The sequence below is a fragment of the Phyllostomus discolor genome, chromosome 4 (genome assembly GCF_004126475.2).
Source record: "Phyllostomus discolor isolate MPI-MPIP mPhyDis1 chromosome 4, mPhyDis1.pri.v3, whole genome shotgun sequence".
In the NCBI taxonomy this organism is placed as follows: domain Eukaryota; kingdom Metazoa; phylum Chordata; class Mammalia; order Chiroptera; family Phyllostomidae; genus Phyllostomus; species Phyllostomus discolor.
In genome coordinates, this window is record NC_040906.2 from 143,186,135 (window position 1) to 143,208,903 (window position 22,769).

Here is a 22,769-nt window from a genome sequence, read left to right on the forward strand (position 1 = left end):
ATATAAGTTATTTATATATTTTGGAGATTAAATGCTTGTCCCTTGTATCATTGACAAACATATTCTCCCATATACATTGTTCCCTTTTTATGTTGATGATGGTTTCTTTAGCTGTTCAGAAGCTTCTTAATTTGATGTAGTCCCATTTGTTTTTTTTCCTTTATTTTCCTTGCCATAGGAAATATATTAGCAAAAATATTGCTATGTGGGATATCTGAAATTTTACTGCCTATGTTTTCTGCTTAGACTTTTATGGTATCACAGCTTATGTTTAAGTTGTTTATCCATTTTGAGTTTGTTCTGGTGTATGGTATAAGTTGGTAGTCTAGTTTCATTTTTATACATATACCAGTCTAGTTCTCCCAACACTATTTATTGAAGAGACTATTTTTACTCCATTTTATCCTCATGTTCCCTTTAGTCAAATATTAATAGACCATAGAAAAGCACAGGTTTATTTCTGGGCTTTTTATCCGGTTCCATTGATCTGTGTGTCTGTTCTTATGCCAGTACCAGACTGTTTTGATTATAGTGGTCTTGTAGAATAGTTTGATATCAAGTATTCTTATCCTTCCAACTTTGTTCTCCTTTCTCAAGATTTCTGAGGCTATTTGGGGTCTTTTATGGTTCCATATAAATTTTTGGAATATTTGTTCTAGATCTGTGAAATATGCCACTGGTATTTTAATAGAAATTGCATTGAATCTAGAGATTGCCTTAGGTAGTATGGACATTTTAATGATGTTAATTCTTCCACACCATCAACATGGTATATGCCTCCATTTGTCTGTACTTCTTCAATATTTCCTCAGTGGTCTATAATTTCCTGAATACAGGTCTTTTACCTCTTTGGTTAAATTTTTCCTAAGTACTATTTTCTTGTTGCTGTAGGAAATGGGATCTTTTCCTAGCTTCTGCTTCTGATACTTCATTGTTGATGTACAAAAACACCATCAATTTCTGATTATTGATTTTGTATCCTACTATTTGCCAGGTTCACTAATTAATTAGGTCAAGTAATTTTTTTGGTGGAGACTATAGGATTTCCTGTGTACGCTTACATGTCATCTGCAAATAATGAAAGTTTTACTTCCTCCTTTCCAATTTCAGTGCCTTTTATTTCTTTTTCTTACCTGATTGCTGTGGCCAGAACTTCTAGTACTATGTTGAATATGAATAATGGAAGTGGACACCCTTGTCTTGTTCCTAATCGTAAGGGGAAAGCTTTTAGCTTTTGCCCACTGAGTATGATATTGGCAGCAGATTTCTTGTATATGGCCTTTATTATGTTGAGGTATGCTCCCTTGATTTCCACTTTGCTGAGTGTTTTTATCATAAATGGGTGCTGAATTTTACCAAATGCTTTTTCAGCATCTATTGATATAATCATGTGATATTCATCTTTCATTTTGTGTATGTGGTGTATTATGTTTATTGATTGGCATTGATATTATACTATTCTTTCATCCCTGGGATAAATCCTACTTGATCATGGTGTATGATTTTTTTAATATATTGCCTGATCCAGATTGCCAATATTTTGTTAAGGATGTTAGCATCTATGCTCATCAGAGACATTGGCCTTCTTTCTTTGTTGAATCTTTACTTGGTTTTGCAATTAGGATAATACTGGCCTTGTAAAACGAGTTTGGACGTTGTCCCTCTTCCTGAATTTTTTGAAGTAGTTTGAAAAGGATAGGAGTTAGTTATACTTTGAATATTTGGTAAAATTTGCCTGTGAAGCCATCCAGTCCAGGGAATTTGTGTTCTAGGAGTTTTATGATTACTGCTTCAATTTCACTGGTTGTTATTGGTCTATTTAAATTTTATGCTTCTTCTTGATTCAGTTTTAGAAGATTGTGTATTTCTAGAAATTTATCCATTTTTCCCAGGTTGTCCCATTTCTTGGCATATAATTGTTTATAGTAATTTCTTACAATCCTTTGTACCTCTGTGTTATCAGTTGTAACTTCTCTTTTATTTCTGATTTCATTTATTTGGATCCTTTGTCAATTTTTTTTGGATGAGTCTGGTTAAATGTAAATTTTGTTTATCTTTTCAAAGAAGAAGCTCCTGATTTATTGATCCTTTAGATTGTTTTATTAGTCTCTATGTTGTTTAATTCTGTTCTGATCTTTATTATTTCCTTCTTTCTTGTTGCTCTGGCTTGATTTATTGTTCTTCTAGTTCTTATAGATGTAGGGTTAGGCTCTTTGAGATTTTTATGTCTTCTTTATGTAGCCCTGTATTCCTATAAACTTCCTTCTGAGGACTGCCTTCGCTGAATCTTATAGGTTTTGGGTTGTTGTGTGTTCATTTTCATTTGTTCCCAGATACTTCTTAATTTCTTCCTTGGTCTCATTATTAACCCACTTATGACTTAGTAACATCTTATTCAGTCTCCATGTATTTAAAGTTTTTGAGTTTTTTCCTTGAGGTTGGTTTCTAGCCATTATGATATGGAAAGATGCTTGATGTGATTTCAATTTTCTTGAATTTGTTGAGGCTTGTTTTGTGTCCTACCACATGTTCTATCTTTGAAAATGATCCATGTACATTTGGAAAGAATGTATATTTTGCTTTTTTGGGGTGAAATGCTCTGTAAATATCAATTAAGTCCTTTTGATCTAGAATGTCATTCAATGCCACAATATCCTTTTTGTTTTGTTTGCATGACCAATACTTAATTGAAAGTAGGGTGTTAAAATCCTCTATGATGACTTTATTGCTGTTGATATCTTCCTTAAAGTCCTACTAGATTTCCCTTATGTCTTTAGGTGCTCCTCTGTTGGGTGCATATATCTTTACAAGGGTTATATCCTCTGGGTGAACTACTCCCTTAAGTATTTTGTAGTAACTGACTTTCTTTGTCTGTTGTTATGGCCTTTGTTTTGAAGTCTATTTTGTCTGATATTGGTATTGCTACCCCAGCTTCTTTTCATGTCCATTTGCTTGGAAAATTATTTTCCATTCCTTCACTTTCTGCCTGTGTAAGTCTTTTGTTCTAAGGTCGATCTCTGGTAGACAGAATATGTGTGGGCCATGTTTTCTTACCCATTCAGCTACCCTATGTCTTTTGATTGGAACATTTATTCCATTTACATTTAAGGTTATTATTGACAGGTATTTATTCAATGTAATTTTTTCCCTTTTGTATCTGTGTTCTCTCTCTCTTTTTCTTCATCTTCTTCAGGTAGTTCCTTTAACATTTCTTGCAGTGCTTGTTTGGTGGAGATGTGTGCTCTTTTAGCTTTTTCTTTTTTGTCTGGGACGCTTCTTATTTTGCCTTCTGTTTTAAATGAGAGCATTGCTTGGTAGAGTAGTCTTGGTTGCAGTTCTTTGCTTTTCAATACTTGGAATATTTCATGCCATTCCCTTCTGGCTTGTAGTGTTTCTCCTCAGAAATCAGCTGATAGGTTTTATTGGAGCTCACTTGCATGTTACTAAGCTGTTTCTCCCTTGCTGCCTTTAAGATTCTCTCTTTGTCTTTATATTTTGCCATTTTAAGTATGGTGTGTCTTGGAGTGGGCCTCTTTGGGTTCTTCTTATTTGGGCCCTCTGTGCTTCCTGAACTTTGATTTTTCCCTTACCCAATTAGGGAAATTTTCTGTCATTACTTTTTCAAACAGGTTTTCTACGGCTTGTTCCTTGACTTCTCCTTGTGGTAGCCCTGTGATGTGAAGATTGTTACATTTCATGTTGTCCCGCAGCTCCCTTAAGCTATCTTCCTTTATCTTTATTCTTCTTTCACTCTGTTGCTATGTTTTTTTCTATCTTGTGTTCAAACTCATTGATTCAGTTCTCTATTTCATCTAGCCTGCTTTTAATTCCTTCTAGTGTATTCTTCATTTCAGATATTTTATTTTTCATTTCCTCTAAATTCTTATTCATAGTTTCTATGTCCTTTTTCATGCTGCAGTAGTTCCTACTAAGTTTCTTATAGCTCCCTTAAAGTTCCTTGTAGCTCCTGCTAAGTTCCTTGAGTAGCTTTAAAACCATTGTTTTGAACTCTGTCCAATAGACTGCTTCCCTCAATTTCATTTAGCATTCTTTCTGGGGATTCTTCTTTTCCTTTCATCTGGGGCTTGTTTCTTTGTCTCCCCATTTTAAGTGACTCTTTTTGTTTATTTCTGCATATTAGATTGATCTGTGCTGACTCCTTGTCTTCATGGTGTGGCCTTCTGTGGTAGGAGACCTGTGGGACTTAGTGGTGCAGTCTCCTTGATCTCCCAACCTGCATGCTCTTTGGATTCCACTTACACTATTTATGTTGGCTCTCATTATAATTGTGTTTTGGTTGTTGGTGGGTCATTCATTGGTGGGTTTTTCCCTCAAGGTGGCTGACTAAGAGTCATAGTGTCCACCATGTATTGTATGCTGTCATACAGGTACTGCCAGAAGAAAATAAAACAGCCCTGCAAACAAAACCTACACCAGCAAAAATACCTTTCAACCTCAACCACAATATCAACATCAAGTGAGAAAATATTAATAAAGGTGGAAATAGACTAAGACTATCATAAGAAAGGAAGAATGAATATGAGATGACTGACACAAAGAAAAATGATTTTGAGAGGGTAGATGGAGGAGAAATAGTAAGAACAGGGAATAGAAACAAGGTGAAGAAAGAAGAAAAGAAAATTTACACTGTAAATTTAAAAAGGAGAGCAAAACAGTAAGAAAAAGGAAGAGTATGAGTTTTAAAAGTAAAAAATATAGTAAAAAAATGAACAAAATTGAAGAAAAACAACCACCACAGTAATATCAACAACAAACAAGCAAAGATTAATAAGGGTGGGAAAAGAATACAAATATTATAAGAAGAAAAGAAGAAAGAAAAAAAGATTATGAGGTAACTAAAAGAGAAAAAAATGATTTTGAAAGGCTAGGAGAAAAAATAATGAGTAAGAAATAAAAACCAGGCTACAAGAGAGAAAAAATGGAATTTAAAATGAATATAAGAAAGGACAAGAGGAATGCAAAAGGGAGTAGGAGAGGGAAACAGTAAAATTTGAGATTTGAAATACGAAAATAGTGAACATCTAGGAATAAAACTGAAGAAAAGCAACAACCACCATATCAATGACCAACAAGAAAAGATTAAAAAAAAAAACGTGGAGAGATAATAAGGATATCATAAAAAATGGGCAAAGAATGTGAGATGACTAATGGAAAAAAATAGCTTTGAGAGTCTGGAGTGGGGAGAAATAGTAAGAATGAGGAATAGAAACAAGACACTAGAAGGAGAAAAAATAAAATTTAAAACAAAAATATGAAGAAGAAGGAAGAAGGCAAAGTAGAATAAGAGAAGTAAAATATGAGATTTGAAATAAAACTAAAATAAAATAAATAGTAAAATAATTGGAACAAAATGGAAGAAAAAATAAAGTTAAAAAGCTATGCAAGAGAAAAAATAATGTAAGTAATGAAGAAGACTGAGGCGGAATTCATCTCAGCAGAGCCTAGTATTTCCCACTGTCTTCTTTTTCTGCATGTGCCCCTGGTAATGTCAGATGGTGTCCCAATCTAGTCCTAGGCAGCCTGTTCATGGCTACAAGGGATCCACAGTCTATGTCATCTCCTTCAGGCCTAGCTGGTCCCCTCTGTTCTACCCTGAAGCTTTTCATTAGCACAAGGCCCAGGAGTGGTTCATCTCATGTCTGAGAGCACTGTCAGTACCACCTTCACCTGCCTCCAGAGGGAGCCTCTGGTGCAATCAGGAGGGTGGAATCCCTGGGTTACCCATGGGAGGTGCTGTTCAGTCTCCAGGGAAGATGGTGGACTGCCTCCCCACATGTCTGCCACATATCTTGGTCTGTCCCAGATTATTTCCAATAACGTACAGTTTCTGATGAATTAGGTGTCCATTTCATGTGAGGGGCCAATCTGTGTAAAAAGGATAGCTCTTTTCTACTTGGCATTGATGGAAGTTCTATATAAGAGCTGAAGCTGGGCAGGGCTCTGAATACCCCTTTCTGTGCCTGTCTCTCTTCTCGCTGTTCTGCTGGTTTCAGTTGATTGGGCCCTAAGGAATCAGAGTAGTCCAGAAAGGGCTGTTTTGGAGCTTCTCCTTCTCTCCCATGCAGATATGCGCCCAGCAGGGGCCTCACTGTTCTGCAGAGCCTGCAATCCTGCAAGTGTGGGTTGGGCACACCTGCCTGTGAGGGGCCCTGCCTGGCTGCAATGAATCTCTGGAACTCAGCTCCTGGCCATCCAGTCCCCAGCCTGCCTCTTTCAGGAGACTTAGACCTGAACTCTGTTCTGTGCAGGCCTCCTGCTCACCAGCTGCACTGAGTGAGGTCACTCAATACCTTTGCCATGCCACTTTCTATTCTTCCTGTGCAGCTGGATTCAGTGGGAATGAACTGCACTTTCACTCTGGTTTCTTTCTTTTTTGGCAGAGCCACTGCATGTACATGCACAGGGTCCCTGCCCAGACACGTCTCAGCTCCCCCTTTTTAAAAAGTCTCTATGTGGTACCCACACTGCAACACTGAGCCATGAACAGACTCTCTGCATGCTCCATCTTACCAAAAAGCAAAAAAAGTTTCTCTCATTCAGGTCTGTCCACAGCCTGCTGGTGCCTCCGGCAGTTTTAGGAGACACAGTTTCTCTCTGGAACTCTTATGGTTGGTGCTGCATTTATGGACGTGTAGCTCATTGTGTGTGTGTCTCCCAGACTTTGTATATTGCCCCAAGTCTCTCCTGATGAGGGTTTGGGGTTTCCCTGTGCGGGACCAAGGCTCCTGCTCTGGGAGGGGAGAGAGTCACTAGCTGCATTTTCTGTCTGGTCCCTCCACTGCTGCAGGTGCCTCGCACAAGGCATTTCCCCCTCATCTTATAAAATCTCTTACTAGAGGGTGCAAAGCATCCTCTGTACTCCATGGCTTCAAAAATTCATGTCAGCTGAGATTCTGTTGATTGTTCAGGTCGCTTGTCAGAAGATCAGTGGAAAATCCATGCTGGGGGCACAAGCAAGTGGGCTCAGCTTCTGCCTACTCAGCCACCATCTTCTCATACCACTATACTTTTCTTTTTTCACTTATAGAAAGAGAGAAATTGACTTTTTTACACTAATTTATATAATCATTGGTTGATTCTCATTCTCTCTTTCTCTCTTTTTATTGTTCAAGTACAGTTGTCTCCCATTTGTTGATTCTTGCATGTGCTCTGACCGGGAATTGAACCCACAACCTTGGTGTCTCAGGATGACACCCCACCCAACTGCTCTAAGCATAACTCTCAATTTAGAGGATTCACTATTAGAGAAAAAAATGCCAATGATTTAGTAACTGGACTTAGGATTTCCTGTTCTTGTCTTACACTAGAACTTTAAAATATGATTTTCTTTTTTGTCTTACAGTTTAACTTACCAAGTTATACTGTAATATCTAGACATCCAATAGAAATGAATGTCTCATTTTTGCCATTCAACTGAAAAAATAATAAATATGTAAGTTAAGAGTCCGTCATTTTGACAGAGCCTATATGAGATCACTTTCGGGTAAAACTCCTGGGCTTGCTGCTCTATTGCATGTAGGCTTTCCCGGCCGGGGCCTCTCATTAATCCCAAATCTCATCAATGTGTATGATTCTCTCCCTTTTCTTTAGCTGCTCTTACTCTCAGAACTATGTAATCAGGATACAGTCTCTTAGCTTTCTGGCTTTTCTTTGACACAGAATTAAAAGATCACACACCCTTTTTATTTTAGGGTTTTGCTGCTAATACTCAAACAGAAAGGGCAATAAAAACAATGGACCTGGGAGTACTGAAAGCTTTAGGAAATATTCAAAAGCTTTCATAGTAATTGTTCTTGTCTTATCATAGCCTGGCTGGTCGCCCTTTCCTGCCTTTTTCATGTACTCCCTCTTTTCATTATCCTGATGAAATCTCCGTCTGATGCTATCTGCATTTTTAGACAAGGAGGTATGGCATAGGGCTGACATCTTTGCTCCCTCTCCCCTTCTTCACAGATACAATTCTTACCCCTGTGGCACCCCCTTTCTAAGTAGGTGTCCTGAGGACTCAGGGGTGAGATAATAGGTGGGAACTCAGTGGGCATTCTGTTTCCCTGTGTACATCTCCAGGCAGCTCCCCACTGGCCCTCAGTCCCCATGTCCTCTGGGTTTACACTGGAAAGTGCGAGGCAGGTGAAACCTAGACATTGATCACCTATCCTTTTTAACATGATAGAAGTTTCTAATTACCCTGGAGTTCATAAGAGTCATTCCTATCATGAAGGAAAACAATTTTGTCTTCTCCAAGGATGATTTCAATTCCCTTAAATTGGACGTTTCTGTTGTCCTGGGCTCATCTTCTTTAGTCACCTGCCTCAGAGTCTCACCTCATTCCTGAAATGCTTCCCCTGTAACAGTTCCTTAGGCTTCCTCTTCAATCACACAAATAGCTCCCAAAACTCTATTCTGGGGCTATAAGGAAGACAAATGGCAAGTTACGCCTGCAGTTCTCTTCCCCTAGAATTCCTACAACTCCCTCTTCAATGACCACCTCACTGAGGGCATTCACTACTCTATTTGTACATAGTGAGTGTAGTCTTAGTTCATACAGGGTGGGTTTGGTTGTACGTCAGGGATATTATGTTTTGGTTATCACCCATTAATTGGAAACCTCATATCTATTTCCCTGAGAGGCAGGGGACCTGCCAAGAGTTGCATAAAATGGAGTAGGCAGCACTCACTCCAGATGTGAGGAGGTGTTGTGTGCTGCTACACATATCTTGTTTTTCTTATTCTGCTACACAAAATTACTAACTGCACATGTCTTCAAATTCCCAAAGAAATTGTGCTTTTAATAAGTCCTGCATATATAGAATAATAACAACAAAAAAGCACAGTGGTGCTCTAGAACAGAGCTAGGGAAGAAGGAAGTACTAAAGCATATTTTCCCCATTTCAGGGCATATCCTCATCCTAAAAGATGATACACATTCCTATGAGTCTAGCCAGATATCTACAGGAAATTATAATAGTAATGATAATGTCAGTTTGGAATGCCAAAAGTTCAAATTTAGAGATATGTCTCTTGAATTAATACAAGTTGATTTAGAAATATATAATCAATATAGATGGAAAATATGATCAATAGAAAATGTGTATTTAGGAAAATAACCTAATATGAAATCTTAAAGTGCCTTTTACTTTAAGATGCATACAATTTTAAAAAGTTTCACCAGAACACCAAATGTTTGCATGGTTAGTTGCAGCCTTGATTAGGGAGACTATCGGAAACTTTTAGATTTCCATTCTAGTGAACTAGAGTTTTTTCTCTACTAGTCTTTTTTCATAAAGAGAGATAAATAAATTTAAATATTCAAACAGTTCCATATTTTGTATTTACATGTGGTAGAATTTAATACAGCACTATATTGAAAGTTACATGAGTTTTAAAATCGTGGTAAAATACATATAACATAAATTTTTACTGTCTTAACCATTTTCAAGTGTACAGTTCAATAGTGTGAAGAAGTATTCACATTGATGTGCAACCAACCTCCAGAACTTTCTCATTGTGCAAAACCGAAGCTCTAACAACTCCATTACACACCTTTCCCTCCCACCTTCCCCAGTCCCTGGCCACCACCATCCTACTTTCTGTCTCTATGAGTTGGACTATTCTAACTACTTCATATAAGTGTAGTGATACAGCTCAAGTGAGTTTAATAAACTATAAATAATATACTTTATGATAAACCAGACCTCATGACCATGGTATAGCCCAGTGATTTTCAACCTATGTGCTACAAGAGGCACATTTAGTGTGCTGCAAGAATTTTTAAAACATTCAATACTTGACTAGTCAGGGGCACTGACTTCTTTTCCATTAGGTTGTCAAATTTAAAAAAATGACAACAGTCAACACTACAATAGCTGGTGTGAGTGAAGCAAAATTATACCTATATTTTTTGTCAAACTGTCAAGAAATATAATGTCATTTTTGCCCTGCTACAGAATTTCAGTAATTAGTTTATGTGTGCCATGAAATGAAAAAGGTTGAAAATCACTGGTATAACTGATATAATATAGAATCACTTAGTATAGCTATGTTGATATATGAAAATTCTGGAAGATGGGAATTTACCTGGAGTTTGCCTATTAATTTCTGAATGGAGGCTTTTTAAAATAAAGTTTTAAAGCAATTCCAATAACTTCTGAGAAAAGGAAAGAAAGAAAAAAAGAAAGAATTAAGAAAAAAACAATTTTCATTGTGAAAATGGCAAGGTAAATGACCACAGGCAAAGCCAAGTTCTTTGATAGTAAAATGCCTTTCACAGAGAACACTTGTCCCAAAAGGTATCCCATGAAAATACAAGTTTCTATGATTATAAAATTTCTGGAAAGCTGCACAATAGATATCTCTTTTGGATATTCTAATAGCATACTTGTATACTAAAAGTTCTAAGAAGTTTTGAACATTTTTTTTCTGTGTTTGGCCCAGGTGTTTCCAAAACCTATTGGCTGAAGAACGTTTCTGTCTCCCCATGAGACTCACAAACTCTGGAGGTGAAAGCACAGCCCCTGAGGCACAGCATGGCTTCAGTCATGTCTCAGCCCTTGAAGACTGTTTTTAGACTTGGTGTCTTGATTTGACACACAACCACCCTGCTTCATTCCACATTTTCATACTTACTTTGTAGTAAGAGATTACTTTTAGAGAGAGATTACTGTATGCTCCATAAATGCTGTCACCAGGACACTCATTACTGTAAATGTCAAGTTGATTAAACTTTCATTTGAAAGAATGGTAAAGCAAGTCTGACAATACACATTTTTCTTAGCTTGGGGTTTGAAGTAGCAGCATAAATCCCAGGGGGCAGATCTATGATCCTCCAGGCTAAAATAAAAACTATTTAGCTATTATGTTTCCACTGTATGTGAGCTATAAGCCCATCTCACGCAGTGAGAGGCACAAACGCCTCAGCTGCAAACTGCTTTTAAAGTAGTAGTACAAGAACAGCAAAGATAGGTAAATGAGAACATTTCTATGTGCGTGCAACATTAATATTGCATTGAAAATCTGAGCCTGTGTAGCCTCTATTTAAAGATACAAACAACGATTCCAGAATAGACTTCATAAAATACAAGAAGAATCATTGTTACTACACACAAGTCCCTGAAACCATGTACTGAACTGAAGCAGTAAAGCTCGGGTAATAACTGGGAAATAACTGATTTTCCACTGAAGATATTTTGTAAATTATTTCAAGGTTCTACAGGCAATTTTAGCACCTCATAAGGCTGTCATTATGATCCTTTTACAATATGCAATTTCTCTCTGAATATTTGGCAATGTATAAATTACCTCCTTCCTCCTGTTACCGGTTTTCCCCAACTATGACTGCATATTTGTATGCATGCCTCATCTCTTACCAAGTTTAAGCTCCTTGAGGGTAGCTGTGATATCTTTTACACCGATTTGGTATGCCCATCAGAACTTGGCCCAGTATTTAGTGGGCTTTTCATACATTTTGTGGTAATTAAATTGTCTAACTGGCTCTATTTGGTATATAGTCAATGTATTCTAAATAAAGAACCTTATTTGCCCACTGACTATCATTGAAGAAAGGCCTAAGATTAAATTTTTGCATTTGAAAAAAGTGACGATATCTACAAATTAAGGGCTCGCACAGTTGGTAGTCTTGATTTGATCTGATTCCTTAAAGATATAAAGCATTAAAACATGTGGACTTAAACATGGGCAAGTGAAAGAAACATAGAAGATAGGAAAAGGAGAAATGGCACATTTGGGTAAATGTACTGAGTCATTAATATTAAATTTAGAATGTTTCTTGCATTTCTGTCCACAAGACCTCTCATAAAATCAAAGTGAAATTCTTACTACTCAGATGATTTACTCTCCCTTCATGCCTGACCATCCAGTTACAGTAACTCTCCAGTAAGAGCTCCCTGGTATCAAGAACTGCTACTCCCCACAAGAGGCTTCTGCTGTTCCTGACTAGCACAGTGCCTGGCACAGAGCAAACCCTCTAGGATTGTTTGATGGATGAATAACCCCCCCCCCAAAAAAAAAACCCTAACACCTTGCATTTGTGTAGTTTGTTTAGTATTGGAACATTGTTGTCACATGCATTGCTTACTTTCATTTGATTCATTCATTTTCTCATTAGGTGAATATTATTGGACTATATCACAATTGCCAGACGGTAGGTATTAATCATTCCATTTAAGTCATTGCTCTTGCACTCAAAGGATACAAAATCCTTTGGTGAAAATATCCTAGCCAAGGGAAATTAGAAGTTTTGAGAAAAATGTCAAAATTTGTTTTACCTGAACAAATATTAGAAATAGCCATTACTGTAAATGTTAAGCCTTACAACAACCCTGTTCATTTGGCAGAAATTATTGTTGGCCAACCATGGTCCCCAGAAGTTGAGAGACTTGTCTGTGGTTTTATAACTAGGTAAGAGACAATTGGGACTGGAACTTGTGCCTTTTTCCTCATAGGACAGTGTTTAGCCTGTTCCCTGGAGCTGATCAATATAGGGGCTTATTCCCTTTTTGCTTCAGGTAACTTCAACTTGGAGGTGAGCTCAGAACTGACAAAACTTTAAGATACAAAGTGCCAGACTGTTCAGAAAGGGAATACTGGTAATGAAAAGGGAAAAAAGCAACAAGTGGAACTTGGAATATGAGCATAAAGCCAAGAGGTTGGGAGACTAGTGTCTTTGATTGCATTGGAAAGTGGAGGACAGCATTGGGAAAGAGTATGGGTGGTGTGGAGGCTGATACACAGACTCCTGTGTTTTGGAATAAATGACATGTGTGTGTGTGTGTGTGTGTGTGTGTGTGACAGAGAGAGAGAGAGAGAGAGAAAGAGAGAGAGAGAGAGATTGGGAAGAGAAGGATTTTTAGATGGGGATGTAAAATTACAAATTACAGCAATAGCAAAAAAAGTACAATTTTGTGCTTGCCCTGGATGGTATTTATGTTTGTGCAAAGAGACCTTTCTGTAAGATATTCTTTCTACCTCCTGATCTCCAGTCAAACCCAATTCAAAGCAGAATACAGTGAAAAAAGAAACTACGGAAGATATGAATCTGAAACTCCTGACACAGTTGCAAAGTTTAACTAACCAGTCTTGAGTATTTTCAACTGCCCATCAGTTGCATGGGGGTTTCCATAGCAGGAAACTTCCCTGTAAAGCAGAGAGCACTCATCCTTCATTTTTATGGCTTGTTTTATAAAATATAGCTGAACAGTAACTATTAATAAAAAATAGTTTTCATTTTTCAATTTATTTTTCTTTCTCTCTCCCAGCCTTTCTCCTCCCACCTCAGTGAAGAACCTCATAAACATGGCAGCTTAAATGTTTCTATATTATATTATCTCTTAGGCTGGATTTGGAGAGTTTCCCTAAGTTTATGCTGAATAAATATGGGTTTGCTTTGGTTCTATAAATTACCATAGCACTCAGCTCTTAGTATGAGGTGTTTTATTTTACATTAACTTAATATAAATTATTTCATTCTGTACTGTCAGGCTATTATATATGTTAACATAAAAATGAAAAATTATCAATAAAATTCTTCATGTGAATAGAATATTCACAGGGCACTGGAAGTGTGGGTTCTTCTGCTGAAAGTATTCAAATTGTGTCACACTTCACATAGTTTAAGAGCATAACAAATAGAAAACAAAGTGAAAATGAAACAAAGTAATACAATTTGAAGCTTAGATTTTATAGAAGCCAGAGTAACAGTCATTGAACTTCTGGAAAGTCCTAATATGCTACAAGTATTTGAATTATTATTTTGCAAATGATTCCTTCTTGGTCTGTGGATCTGAATTAAGCTTTATTGAAGATGGATTCTGTTGGGGCCCTTTTGTGAAAATTAGCTGTGTGCTGGTGCTCAGACAAAATCTACTTAATTCAAAGGAAATTAAGTAAAAATATTGTTGATTAAATTTCAAAGCAAAAATTGGCTTGCTTAATCGATAGAAAATAAATTGGAAATCTGAAATTATAAACTATAAAAATGTTAAATGCTTACTTTATACAGCTGACCCCTATTAAAATGGATTCGGCTTAAAATTTTTTTGTTGTTGTTTTGCCTGTAGTCTGTCTACCAATCTAGAGCAGGCCAGTCCATTGATTGGACTGATTTATCAAGATTAAAAATGCCAGTTTCCGATGAACAAGTGCTTACTGCATTGACATAGTCAAATTAATATGGTGACTTTCTTGGCATGTCAAGAACTAGAAATTTATGAGAGGAAGCAGTGAAATAACATAAAAAACACCCTAGACTGGGTATCTAGGCTTATTTTATCTCTTCTTTCAGCAGAGAAATGGGCTTAAAACTCTTCCAAAAATATAACAAAAAAATGTTTTGACTCTCATATTCTGTTCTGAGTACTGCCATATCATCCTCTTTGTCACTCTTTATTAGTTTGCTAGGGCTGCCATAAAAAATACCACAGACTGGGTAGCTTAAACAACAAAGTTATTTTCTCCCAGTTATGGAGGCTAGATGTCCAAAATCAAGGTGTTGACAGGTTTGGTTTCTTCTGAGGCCTCTCACCTTGCCTTGCAGATGGCTGCCTTCTTGCTTGTCTTCACATGGTTTTCTCTCGCTCCATGTCTACATCCTAATCTGCACTTCTTATAAGGTCACCAGTCAGATTAGGGCCTGCCCAATGACCTCATTTAATCTTAATTACCCATGAAAGACCATGTCTCCAAATATAATCACATTCTGGTATACTGGGGACTAAGACTTCAACACATGAATTTTGGGGAATGCAGTTTAATGCACTCTAGTGTTCTTTTTAGGTACATTTCCTTAAAAAATATTTTTTATTGATGTATGATTGATATAATTGTTGTTAGTTGCAGGTGTACAATGTAATAATTTGATATGTGCATACACTGCAAAATGATCACCACAATAAGTCTACTTAACATCTATCACCATACATGCATACAAATTTTCCTTGTGATGAAAACTTTTAAGATCAAATACATAATACAGTATTATTAGCTATAGTTACCATATTATACATTACATCCCCATGCCTTAATTCATTTATTACTGAAATTTGTAGCTTTGGCCACCCCTTTCCCCATTTCACATCCCTCTCCAAAACCACTAGTCTGTCTGTTCTCTGTATCTATGAGATCAGGTAGTTCTTTAAGGTTCCACATATGAGATTATATGGTATTTGTCTTTCTCTGACTTCTTTCACTTAGCACAATGCTCTCATAAGGTCCATATATATCATTACAAATGGTATATAAGACATTATTCTTTTTTATGACTAAATGATATTCATGTGTGTGTGTGTGTGTGTGTAACACAACTTCTTTATCCACTTGTATGTCAATGGACACAGGTTGTTTCCATGCCTTGGCTATTGTACATAATGATGCTGTGGACATGGGGGTGCAGATATCTTTTCTTTTTTTAATACTCAATCTTCATTGTACTTTTTCCATTACCCGTTAGTCCCCTATACACTCCTTCCCCCAGCAATCACCACATTGTTGTCTGTGTCCATGAGTCTTTTTTCCTTTTTCCAACCCCTCCATCTAACCCACTCCCCCCAGCCACCACTAGCTGTTTTCCTGCTCTCCATCTAAGTCTGTCCCCACGTTCCTGGTTAGTTTAGTTTGAAGTTGATGTTTTTGTTTCTTTTGGATTTATTCTCAGAAGTAGAATTGCTGGGTCATATGGTAATTATATTTTTAATTTTTTGAGGAAACTCCACAGTGTTTTCCACAGTGGCTGTACCAATTTACAATCCCACCAACAGTGTAATAAAAGGGTTTGCTTTTCTCCGCATCCTTACTAGTATTTGTTATCTCCTCTTTTTGACGATAGACAATCTGTTTTCACTGTGACTTCTATAAAATCTAAGCTTCAAATCATATTACTTTGTTTCATTTTGGCTTTGATTTCCATTTGTTTTGCTTTTAAATTATACAAAGCATGACACACATAGTTTGAATACCTTCAGCATAAAAAACCACACTTCAGTGCCCAATGTTTATTCTATTCACATGAAGTATTTTACTAACATTTTTTAATTTTTTAATTAATATATATGTAATAGCCTTATAACACACAAGAAATAATTTTTATTGATTTAATGCAAAATAAAACACCATATACTAAGAGCTGAGTGCTATGCTAACTTATAGAACCAAAGTAAAACCAGATTTTTTCAGCATAAACTTACATACACAATATGAACATCAATTCAGTTATGGAAAGTCTCCACATCAGGCCTAAAAGATAACATAATGTAGAAAATTTTAAGCTGCATATTTATCAGATTCTTCATGGGGAGGGGGCATGAGGTGATACTTAATTGTGGTTTTGATTTGCATTTCCCTGATTTGTAATGTTGAGAATCTTTCATGTCTTTTCATGTACTTGTTGCCCATCTGTATTTCTTTTTTGGAATAGTGTCTATTCATGTTTACTGCCAATTTTTAATTGGATTGTTTGTTTTTTTTATGTTAAGTTGTCTGAGTTTTTAAATATAATTTGGATATTAACCCCTTATTAGATAAATGATTTGAAAATGTTTTCTTCTATTTAATAGGTTGCCTTTTCATTTGGTTAATGGTTTCTTTTGCTGTGCAGAAGCTTTTTGATTTAATGTAGTTCCACTTGTTGATTTTTGCTTTTGTTGCTTTTGTTTTTGGTGGCAGATCCAAAAAGTCATCACCAAAACTGATGATAAGGAATTTACTACCTATGTTTCTTGTAGGAGTTTTATGGTTTCAGGTCTTACATTCAAATGTTTAATTTATTTGAGTCACAGCTGGTGCACCATTGCCTGAGAGGGCCTTCAGAAATGATGGGGTGGGGGGGCAGAGAATGAAGACAGCTGTATTTGAACAATAATAAAAAATAATAATTAAAAAACAAAGAAATGTTTAGAGCTCTGAAGGTAGCAAATGTAAATAGGGACACTTGTTTGCTTGAAACCTGGTCAAACACTTTTAGGGCTTCCTGAAAGACCCCATGCCTGCATTCGTAAGCTTCCTGGGACCATTAAGGTGTAGGAAAGAAAGATATGTCTGTAGGCCAAAGGAAAGAAAATTCAATTAAAGCAAAACAAAATGCTCCATACCATGTACCTATGGGTATATATACATACCGATGTGAACACGTGCATATACTTCCAGAGGAAGCATATAAATGCTTTACCATTGTCTTTATTGTTAAAAATCAAGAGGCAGAGATTGACAAATGAAGGTTCAATTTAAAATGAGGGAAAATAACTCTGAAAGGATCTCTAGTGATAAACACAGCAGAGTACTGCTGGAGTATTTTTTACTATGAATTTACTGTGTGCTATTTAAAAATCCTTACTTAAAGAATAATGACAAACTCAACACTTTGCAAAATATAATTTTTGATAATATTTGTTGAGATGTGTGATCTCTAGTTGTCATGACAATATAAGAAACATAAAATATGACATTATAAAAAGCACACACTAAACTCTATAGTAATAACAACCAACACTAAACACAGCAAAAAGATAATGAAAACCTCACATACCAAAGCCTAGAGAGAGGAGTCAATATGATCTAAATAAACTGCATTATCCCCTTCATCATCTTTCCCCTATTTTGGAATTCATCCTGGGTCTCTCTGTCTCCAGAAATTCCATTGAATGAGTTCCTGAAAATGGCACTAAATAAGAACTTATCTGACAGGCTTGATCATAAGTATAGGGTTCAGTAGAGATGAAGCAGGGGTCCCCAAAGACTACCTCAAGGCTTGGTGATTGGCTGGAATAACTCACAGGAATCAGTTGTCTCATGGCTAGGATTTATTACAGCAAAAGGATACAAAGCATAATCACCAAAGGAAAAGGGTCCATGGGGCGAGGTTTGGAGGAAACCAGGCCCAGGCTTCCGAGAGACCTCTCCCCATGGAGACATTCAGGACGTGCTTAATTACTCCAGCAACAAGATGTAAAAACACATGTGAAAAACACAAGCTTCTAGAGAAGCTTGTCAGAAACTCAAGGCCCAATGTTTTTATTGGACACTGGTCATCTGGTCATGTAGGTACCATCTGCCTAGCAAATAACCAAATTCCAGACTCCCAGAAATCAAGCAGTGTTCAGCCGTATAAGTGACATTGATTATACAAATAATTTAGCCACAGTAAACCACCTTTATCAGTTAGGGAATGGTGGAAGCACTCCCCAAATCCAAATTTCCAGATATAAGACAAGGCCCAACCTTAGAAGTATGCCTCTCTGAGACTAGCCATCTCAGACCTGCTATGTTCACCATTTTCTGCACAGATATAAAAGCAGGGGTCCGCTTCGTGGAAGCTGGCTGGCTGAGTGCTCTTCTGAAGTGAACATACTATAAGGAATCACATGTAAAGGACCCTAGCAGGGTCTTTTTAAACATCATTTTGCTTGCCATTTTTGTCCCCAAATCTCACACTTTTAGCACCTACTTTGTTGAATAAATAAATGAATGCTGATTTTCTTCCCTCTCCTGCCTTTTTTGCCCTGCAGAAATAGGACGAGAGCTTTACCAAAAAAAGCATATTGAAACTCAGAGCGGGTTAACACAGTAACAGCCATCACTCAGAGGGGCCGTAAAGCTACATACAGGGCTGCTTTTCTGGCAAGTCTGATGAATGGACTCTAGTGTCAACTCCTCGAGAGAAATTCCCCTCCCTGCCTGGACAGTGGCCTCCTCCTTGGGATTACTGTGGGGAGGCACATGTGTGTCCCAAAGGAGGTGTGCTCCTTTGGCAGCTCAATCAAATACCAGCTGCAAAGATTCTAATGTTTGCTGGAAAACTCTATCTCACTATTTTATAGTTACACTTATCCAGTTTCCACTTTGAGCTAAATAGAACACAAGCAATGTATCTTTTCCTGTGATAAAAGGAGAAAACTTTCCTGTTTTCTTTGAGGATATCAGACATGAATTCAGCTGCCTGTAAAGTCACATGCATTAAAAAATTTTTAAGTTTATTTCCTTGTTTTAAGCACAAAGCTTCGTGTCTGCTGTCTTTCTATTAAAAGCCTTTGACCGAAGTAGGCCCAAGTCACTCTTCCTTCTCTGTCCTCTGCTGGAAACTCCAGTATTTCTGCTCCAGCGACTGCGGAGTTTGCCACCTGGGTAGAACTTCGTGCACTACTTTGCCAGATGCTGCCATTGGAATTTGACAGCAGAAAGGGATTCCTAGAGTTTATGAGTATAAACATCTTTCAGGTCTTCATGTTCTCTTCAATCAGAGGAGGAAATATTTTGTTTGACACCAATTTTATTTATTTCCTTTTTCAATACGTGGTAAAGAAAACTGCAACGGCAGACATGGGCTCATTGGGGGCAACAGGGCTCAGGAGCATTATGCCGCAGTAACTCAGACTTTTACTTATACTTCTAGATTTTCCATTTCTCTTTCTATCCACAGCATTGCTTGGAAGAATAACGAAGGCTCCCCCTATTTATTGCTTACCTGTGTTATCTTAAAATAAATGAGCAGCGGTCTTTATTTCATAGTTTTCTTGGAGCAGTATCCATGCTAAGTTGCCAATGTGAGTGGGCAGTCGTGCAGATCAGCAATACTTTGTGTGTAGATGGAAGTAAGAAGCTGACCTGGAAAACAGAGAACAGGGTGACCTTTGCCTTGAGCTACACAGTTACCTATTTATGCTCACTGCTTCTCTTGCAATGATGCTCTCCTCCTCTCTTTCACCCCTTTGAACCCATTCCCCATGAAAATCAGATGCTGTTAAAAAAAGTGCTAATTGTGTTCCCTTCATCTGTTCTCATTGTGATACTTTTTCTGCTAAAAATGAATCAAATCTGATCTGATTTGGGTAGATTTATATGTTCACCACCTCATATCTTGACTATTTGAATGGTTTCTTAACTGTTCTTCCTTTTAATTCACCAATGTTCTAATGGTGGTGTTACTTACAGAAAAATTCTTCCACTGCCCTCAGAGTAAGTCCAAGTGCCTTAGTCTGGCAATGACAGTTGTCTGTTGTTGAGCAACAATCTATTTTTCATTTGTTTACATATTTATGTGTGTATATATGAATGTGTATGTATTTTTACCTTGCACTTAATTAGTTCATTTATTGGCATATTCATTTTTTCATTAAAATTTTTGATTGTCCATTTTGAGTATTAGACCTGATAGATATAAAAAGAAAAGAAAAAGACATTAGTCCTGTCACCAAAATACTTAATAGTCGAGTCAGAGAGTTTAGTAAGTGCTGGGATGGAGATGTGCGCACAGTACTGTGTGTTAAATAATTAACGGTCATTTAATTCACTCGGTCCACAAATATTTGTCAAGCACCTAGGATAATGAAAGCAATGGATAAACACATAATAATATCTAAATCAAAGAGGAGAATCATGGAAAGTTTCTTGAAGATGCTAATGCTTCAGCACAGTCATTCAGAACTTCCTGAGCACCCTGGCTCTCTGTGACTCTCTGTCAGAATGCTTCTGGCCAAATGCACGGCATGCTTCTGTTCACTCCATTTTCTCATCCAGAATACTCTCTTGTTATAAAATACCTCTGATCCTCTCAGGCCTAAATTTAAATGTACCTCTTCATCTGCTGTGATTTCCCTAGGCCAGAGGAATCTATTGGCTGGCTGGCTTTTTCTTTCTTTCTTTCTTTCTTTCTTTCTTTCTTTCTTTTCTTTCTTTCTTTCTTTCTTTCTTTCTTTCTTTCTTTTCTTTCTTTCTCTCTCTCTCTCTCTCTCTCTCTCTCTCTCTCTCTCTCTCTCTCTTTCTTGAAGCATAGTTCATGTGTAATATTGTATTAGTTTCAGGTGTACACCATAGTGATTTGACATTTATATACCTTATGAAGTCATCACAATGATAAATCTAGCAATATCCATCACCTTACAAAAGTTATTATGATCTACTGACTATGTTCCCTCTGCTGTATATTATGTCCCTGTGACTTATTTTATACCTGGGAGTTTGTACCTTTTAATTACCTTCACCTTTTATACCCATCCCCCAACCTGCTCCTCTATGACAACCATCAACCATCTGAAAACAACCAGATTGTTTTCAGTATCTGTGAGTCTTTTCTGTTCTGTTTTCTTTGTTCATTTGTTTCGTTTTTTAGATTCCACATATACATGAAATCATAAAGTATTTATCTTTCTCTGATTATTTCACTTAGGATAATGCTCTCAAGGCCCATTCATGTTGTTGCAAATGGCAAGGTTTCATTCTTTTTCTTTTGATGTGAGATATATATGTATATATAGGTATAGATGTAGATATATATATATCTCACATCTTCTTTATCCATTCATCTATTGGTGAACACTTAGGTTGCTTTCATATCTTGGCCATTGTAAATAATGCTGCAATGAACATAGGGGCGCATATATGTTTTCAAGTTAGTATTTCTGTTTCTTTGGACAAATGCCCAGAAGTAGAATTTCTGGGTCATGGTGGATCTATTTTTAATTTTGGAGGAATTTCTGTGATGTTTTCCATAGTTACTACATCAATTTATAATCCCACCAACAGTGTAAGAGGGTTGTCTTTTCTCCACATCCTGGCCAACACTTGTTATTTGTTGTCTTTTTTGTAATAGCCTTGACAAGCTGTAATAGCTTTGTCTGTTTTGACAAGTGTGAGGTGATAATTCATTGTTATTTTGATTTGCATTTCCCTGATGATTAATGATGTTAAGCATCTCTTTAGGTATCTGTTAGCCATCTATATGTCTTTTTTGAAAAAAAATGTTCATGTCCTCTGTTCATTTTTTAATTGGACTTTTTGATTTTGCGTTATATGATTTTTAAATAAATTTTGGGTAATAACCCCTCATTGGATATGACTTGCAAATATTTTCTCCCATTAAGTAGTTTGTCTTTTTCATTTGTTGTTGGTTTTCTGTGTAAAACTTTTCAGTTTGATGTAGTCCCACTTCTTTATTTTTGCTGGTTTTACTCTTACCTGAGGAGACATATTCAAAAATTATTTCTAAGACTGATATCAAAGAGCTTACTGCCTATTTTTTCTTCCAGTTTTATGGTTTCAGATTTTACACTTGAGAATTAAATCCATTTTTGTGTATGATGTAAGAAAGTGCTAATATTTTGTTGACAATTTTTACATTTAGGTTCATCAGAAATATTGGCATATAATTTTATTTCTTTGTAGTATCTTTATCTGGTTTTAGGATGAGGATGATGCTAGCCTCATAAATCGAGCTTGGGAGTCTTCACTCCTCTTGAATTTTCAGGAATAGTTTAAGGAGAGGTGTTAGTTCTTTGAATGTTTGGTAAATTCACCTGGGGAGTCATCAGTCCAGGACTCTTGTTTCTTGGGAGTTTTTTTTATTACTGCTTTGATTTCATTAGTTATAATAAGTCTGTTCATATTTTCTGTTTCTTTTTTGGCTTAATTTTTGAAGAATGTATGTTTCTAAGAATTTATCCATTTCTCCTGGATTGTCCAATTTTTTGACATATAGTTCATAATATTTTCTTATAATCCTTTTAATTTCCATAATGTCAATTGTTACTTCTCTTTCCTTTCTGATTTTATTTATTTGTATCTTCTCTTTTTTTCTTTATGAATGTAATTAAAGGTTTATCAATCTTGTTTATCCTTTTGATGAACAAGCTGTTTGTTTAATTGATCTTTTGCATTGTTTTTTGAGACACTTCTTTAAATTTCTTCTCTGATTTTTATTTATTATTGCCTTCCTTCTACTTGTTTTGGCCTTTGTTATTCTTTTTTTC

General features: G+C 36.5%; 1 long non-coding RNA gene across 1 annotated transcript; it reads right to left on the minus strand.

Annotated features, from left to right (window-relative positions):
• Nucleotides 1-644: 644 nt before the first annotated feature.
• LOC118499904 lies at nt 645-21,317 on the minus strand. Its single transcript, XR_004902444.1, has 3 exons — nt 21,308-21,317; nt 14,106-14,109; nt 645-792 (listed from the first exon to the last, which is right to left on the minus strand). It is a non-coding gene; the product is annotated as an uncharacterized LOC118499904 (long non-coding RNA).
• Between the last annotated feature and the right edge of the window lie 1,452 nt (nt 21,318-22,769).